Source organism: Eretmochelys imbricata, chromosome 14 (genome assembly GCF_965152235.1).
Source record: "Eretmochelys imbricata isolate rEreImb1 chromosome 14, rEreImb1.hap1, whole genome shotgun sequence".
Classification (NCBI taxonomy): domain Eukaryota; kingdom Metazoa; phylum Chordata; order Testudines; family Cheloniidae; genus Eretmochelys; species Eretmochelys imbricata.
In genome coordinates this window covers 34774651-34781014 of record NC_135585.1, presented here as the reverse complement: position 1 = coordinate 34781014, position 6364 = coordinate 34774651, and positions in this window count along the sequence as shown.

Here is a 6364-nt window from a genome sequence, read left to right as displayed (position 1 = left end):
TTTTCCACATGCTTGGTGTAGGTTATTTGCATTTATGACATTTTGCTTTTCTCTGAAATATTCAGTAGCCTGGCCATTTCTCGTGCAAAAGCATAAAAACAAAAGACAAAGGAAAAACTACTTGAGTGAAATGTCACATTTAAGCAGTATTGTGGGGTTAATTACAAAGAAATAGAAAATATGGACAGTCACATGCACACACAGATAAAACTAAAATTACTGATAGGGTGCAGGGGGGCAAACAGGTAAGGAAGATGACAGGCATAGGAGAGGACCAGGGAGAGGTGGTAGTGATATGAAATAGAATAGAAATATTATAATGGCATTTCATACATCATTGGTCTGATCTTACCTAAGTTGTGTCTTACCTATATTCAAGTTGTGGTCACCTATGTCAAAAAGTATACAGCAATTTGTAGGTCCAGATGTTAAGATTAATCTTTGTTATATTTATATATTAGAATATATATATTTTTTAATATGCACATGCATAATGTGCATAATTATTGTGCTCCTGGGTATACATGATACATACAGGAGCAGAAAGCTGGTTAGATGTCTACCTTCCCAGCATGGGTAACATGAATTGTCATAATTGTTGGCACAAATTGTGTGTATTTTTAAATATCCAGGCCTTAAGCATGATCTTGCCCATCAGTATAAGCAATGAAAAGCCAATCCAATTAAAGTTAAAATCCAAGCTCTTATTGGCTGTGTACAATTCCATTCCACTCTGCAGAGGCACATTTGAAAAATCTAAGTAAATTTAATTATTCTTTTCCCACTTTGTGGTAAGTGAGGTATTCTGCTGTTTGTAAAAGCATAGTGCAGAAGGAGGTAGTAAAGGTACATCACATTGTAGTACAACATTGCACTACTATAATGTCTTTTATGTGATGAACTCAAAGAGCTTTGTGAGCATGATTCACCTCAGCCTGACTCTCTGATGTCTCCTCTCAGATATCTCATTAGCCATTTAACATGGCAAAAACCAAATTGCTGATCCTTTCCCCAGAACCTCCTCTCTCTCCATTCTTGGTCAGTGATACCGTCCACCCGCCTGCGGTGATTCATGATTGTAACCTGGGAAGCAGGGAGGCTCCTTCCTCTCCCTAGTCCACCACATCCCAGCCACCTCCAAGCCCTATAATTTCTTCCTTCCTGGTATCTAAGATCTGACCTTTCTTTCCTGACAAGACAGCTGAAATACTTCCCCTATCTCAGTTACGATAACCTCCTCCTCTCTGGTCTTCCATACACAACATCGTCGCTAAAGTAATTTTCCTGCTGCATCAATCTAATCATTTCTTTGACTGCTTCCGTTGGCTCCCCCAGTTTCACTGCATCAACATCCAGTTTCTTCTTGTCACCTTCAAGGCCCTGCATAACTTTGTCCCTTAACTGCACTTGTCTTTCTCTCACCTCTGCTAAATATGTTACCCTATTTGTCTACTTGTACCTCAACTATCGCTTTGTTTTCAGCACTCCCTTCCTGAGCTGGTCCTCAAAGCTATGACCCCTTCTCTTTCAAGTTCCTCCTAAACCTGGCTTCTGCTGCAACTCCAACAGAAAGTTAGCCAGCTAAGACTTCTTATTTCTTTTACCAAGAAATCACTCCACTATGTTGTGCCCTTGCTGAGTAAATATATTCTCTTAATGATGTAACCCTTGGCCTTCCTTCCTCAACCGCAACCTCACTCTCTTGTTAATATCATTTGTGATGTTAGTTTGTAAGATTCCTGGGGCATGGACTGTGACTTGTGTGTTGGGAGACACCTAGCACTATTGAATGCTATACGAAATAATTCCCCAGATGAAAAATACCTAAAACCAGAGTTAAGGGTGAGTATTTCTTGGTAATTTAAGAACAAAAACATTACAGGAACATTGTAATTATCTCAAATATCAAGCTTTAGAAACCTAGCAATTCAGATTTAAGGTAAAACTTAAAAGATATCCAAGGTATGAAAATGCACAGTTAAGGCACTCAGTAACCTTAACTCTGCCTCTCTGCCTATAGTGATGCTATGGAACTACCATACAGTTATAATCAGTACATAATAGTGTTTGTAGTTCCAGATTAGATTAGGCTGACTTTTAAAGACATTAGATTTTTTTCATTTTTGGTTTCCTCACCAAAACAACTAACCCTCCCAACTTTTCCTCTGAGAGAGGTAACTATTGTCTCCATTTCATGGAGGGGCGACACTGAAGTACAGAAATGGTAAATGATTTGCTGAAGGCACAGCAAGTCAGTGGCAGGACTGAAACTAAATCTCAGATCGCCTTACTTCCAGTTGCTCTGAGCAGTAGGCCTCTATAGGATGTAGTTCAACACAGGTCACTGGAAGCAGCCTTACACTTCTGCTAGCAGTAGTGCGACCATACCAAAACAGAAGAGCCCATAAAAGAAGAGTAGGGAAAGGGGAAGTGAAGTAAAAAGGGGCTAGATCCTATTTTAATTTTCTTTACCATATATAACCTTCCAAAATTAGTCTGGTGTTTCTAGATAGTATAAGACTGTTTGGATAAATGCTTAGTTTAGGTGATAAGAGGTCTAGGGTCTAATCTATTTTTTTCTAATTGCTTAAACTCCTACACTGGCCTTTTTTTTTTTCTGTGTTGAGCGAAAATGAAGGTTTCCATTTGCCATTAAGAAGATGATATATTAAAATGGAGGCTTGATAAAACATACAAATAATATTAAAAATGAGAAACATTTGAGTGAGTAAAATATAAAAAGAAGGTTACGAGGTGGAATAACCTGTTTTGGCAAATACTTCATTTCAGCATAAAAATGCACACGAAGGAAACTGATTTTGATGCAGTAGATTTGATTTCAACCCATCAGTCCTCAAACACTGTAATTTAAAGTAATACAAACAAAATAATTCATTACTTAAGTCAGAATACTCGGGTGCTGAGAAAATGCCTTTTTAAATTACTTTTCTACAACCTATTTCCTATGAATTATTCATTTAGTTTATGGAAAGACAGTGTTTACCACACATTTCCTGCCAAATTGTGCTTTTCTCTCAATGTTTAAAAACTTCAGGGAGCTCTACATTGCATATAATGGTGCAGTGGGCGGCCTTAAAAAGGAAGCCTTTTCCATACTGCATTTTGTGTTGAACTGCAGGAGAGCTTGTTAAGCTCCATTCAGCAAATGCTATTTGGGATTGTGTAGTAATCGATAGGTTGTGCTCATATGAATATCCCAGTATTGCCGCTGTGTGTGGTGTTGGGTGGGTTATACAGGACCCTAAGATACAAACTAGGATGGTGTTGCCATGCCGACTGGCTCTGATTACTGAGGTGGAGCTAGCTGCTATGTGCTCTTACTACATTTTGGGCATCTACTGAATACAGACAATCTCTGAAATGAAGTATTTTTTCCATTGAACACTGTCTCTTTCAAGTAAGTGTTAAGAATTCCACCAGGCAGATGGGTTTATTTTATACTTCTGAACTGAGAAGTTGTGCAGAAAATGACGAAGGAATGTGCAGTGCAAGTAGGGAATAAGCAGATTGGCATGTTTAAGCATTTCCTTGGCGGGCTGTGTTAGAAGTTGAACGGAGCACAATGAATCAAAAATGCCTTCCGTGCTTCAACATGCTAACAGAGGGTGCTTAATGCCAACTCATCAGAGGCCCCAATATCATCCCTCCAAGTGGATTAATAAAACTCACTTGAATCTAAACACAGCATCTTATCTTCCTTTGTTACCTGGGAGTAAGCAGTGCAGACCCCAAATGCATCGGTGCCAATCAGTCATAATATGAAGTCCAAGAAACAGCTGGAAGTACAGTACATCCAGCTATCCTCCTTCCACCATTTTGCTTAGCTGAGTTAAAAAACACAATTGCTGTCTTAGACTGATTGGAGCTTGGTTCTGAGACTATGTCTAAACTGCACACTCTGCTTAGGTCTTTGGGACCAGGGCATGTGGACTCAGTGTTTCCAAGCTCCTGCTTGAGTGTCCACACTGCACTGCAAACCCAGGTTTACAATTCCTGGACCCAGGTCTCACTGCAATGCTAACGCATCCATTCTGCACTATGCAGCCCTTCTGATTTGGATCTGTGGCTTGACCGGCATCCACACCGTAAAATGCCAGGGCTTGGACCTGAGTGAGATTCAGGTTTTAACCCGCACCCCCTAGCAGAGTACTAGGACCTGCATGCTTGCTGACCCAAGTCAGACTGATTTCTGTGTGGATGGGAGAAAGGGGTGTCTGGGGTATGGATGCATCAGAGTTGAAGCTGATGGCACTAGGGTGGTCAGGTGCCTGGCTTTTGATTGGAAAGTCCGGCCAAAAAGGGGACCTGATCTGAAACCCAAAGTCCGGTCACTGCAGGTGGGAGAGGTGGGGAGATGCCAAGTCACCACCTGCACCAGCCCCTACTCAGCCAGGGCCACCTCCTACCTGCATCGGGCAGCTGCAGCTCCCAGCCCCCACTCTGCAGGTGAGTCCCTCCCAACCTACGTAGGGAATGACAGAGGGAGGGGGAAAGAGGAGCAAATGGGGGGGAGGGGCCTCAGGGGGGCAGGGCAGGGACGGGGCCTCAGCAGGAAAGAGACAGGGAGGGGGGGGTTCCAGCACTCCTGCTTGAGTGTCCAGTTTTTAAATATTACGAAGTTGGCAATCCTAGCTGGCACAGGCCTTGGCCCAACACTGCCCGCACCTGCACTCGGCATTGGTGCATGTCTGAGTACCACTGGACGGGTGTGGATTTGGCAGCACATATTTGCCAGAGCTACCAGGTGTGAGCCAGGAACACAATATGGATAGTGAGTCTGATTCCTTCAGAAAATCCACCCAGCTTTTGGTTTTGTTTGACCCCCAAACATTAGGTTTTTGCTGTTTCTAAGCAAACCATGTCTAAAATAAATCAGACAGTCATTATCATTGCTACAGCTTGCCAAATGTGAAACCTGAAGGCCATCTCAAGGCTCATGTGATCCAAGGAACGTTGGCCTCTGTGGCCAATCCCTGATCAGTTCCTATCGAGGAGGTTCGTAACACAGCTATTTGGCGTTCTCTGCACACCTTGACAAAGCATTTCTTGGGCTCATCCTTAGGAGAGGGGTCAATGCAGTGGTGTAAATAGTGGCATTCATTGGATATAAAGGTGTAAATTGGTCAGAAAACAGTTGCAAATAATAAATGAATGTAACTTGCACTGGTCTGGCTTTCATGAGTTGTGTAAAATGAATAATTTACACCCTGCAGGAGGCAGGAAAAAACAACTAACACTTAGCAGGAGGGTGCAAAAGACGGTAGCCAGGGCTTACTTTATCTTTCATCCCCTGTTAGTACCTGTCTTGTTGCTTCTCTCTTTCTGCCCCCTTGACCTTTGATTTTTGAATATCAACGCCAACCAGTTGCATAACCAATGCAAGTTTTATCTATTTTCTAACCAGCTTACACTCAGCAGATAATCGTTGGTCAGCATACAACCATCCATTCGTGGCAGGATTCAGGAAATAGGAGTAATTCAACTTTTCCTCTCCTGTAATTTTCAATAGGGGATAGGACATGGCTTTATTTTACTCTGTGTTTGTATTGTTTTTGAGGCTCTCTTTCTTTCAGTGAAGACATTAAAACCTCATTGAAAATCATATTATCTCTTTCCATATAAAAGTGAGATATTGACACTATGTGGAAGGTGTGTTTTTACATTCTATTACCTCCTGTTGCTGCTTACAGTACCTCTTGTAGTGTTGCATTTTTATTGTTTCAAAGACTTCTCTGGAACATTTTAGTACCCAAGACTGGGTATCTGTTCTGGCAGGATGTCTCTGGACAAGAGACAAATTACTGGTAACTGTTATTTTGTGAATATATACACCACAACAGATCGTCACTCACTAACCTGCCTCCAGAGTTGTGTCTGTTTCCTTTAGTCTGATTTTATAATATCTAATATTTTTTTCTCTTTCCTTCTCCCTCCACCCCACTTCCAACTCCTTCCTTGTGCTCTGTGGTTTCCTCACAATAACTTTTACATCTCCTAAACAGTCATTATTATAAACCAGCCTCTCAAAATTAAATAACTTCTATCCTGGGAGTTGTACTCATGCAGAATGAAAGGGAAAATGTGTTCCACATTTTGTAGTGAGGAATCTTATTTTTCTTGTATTTCATAATCCTTTTCTGTTCTTTTTCGTGCTTTTACTCGTCCTTTTCATTCTACTGTCTGTAGTTATCATCACACTTCATTGTGATTAATATAGTCTCAAAACTCTAGTGTTATTGCGTCTGAACACTTGGTAACTTCTTTGATGAGAACATGTAGCTGATTCGTTTGTACACTGGCATACTTTCCTGGCATGAGTTTTTTGTGCTCTCTAGAAAGTTAA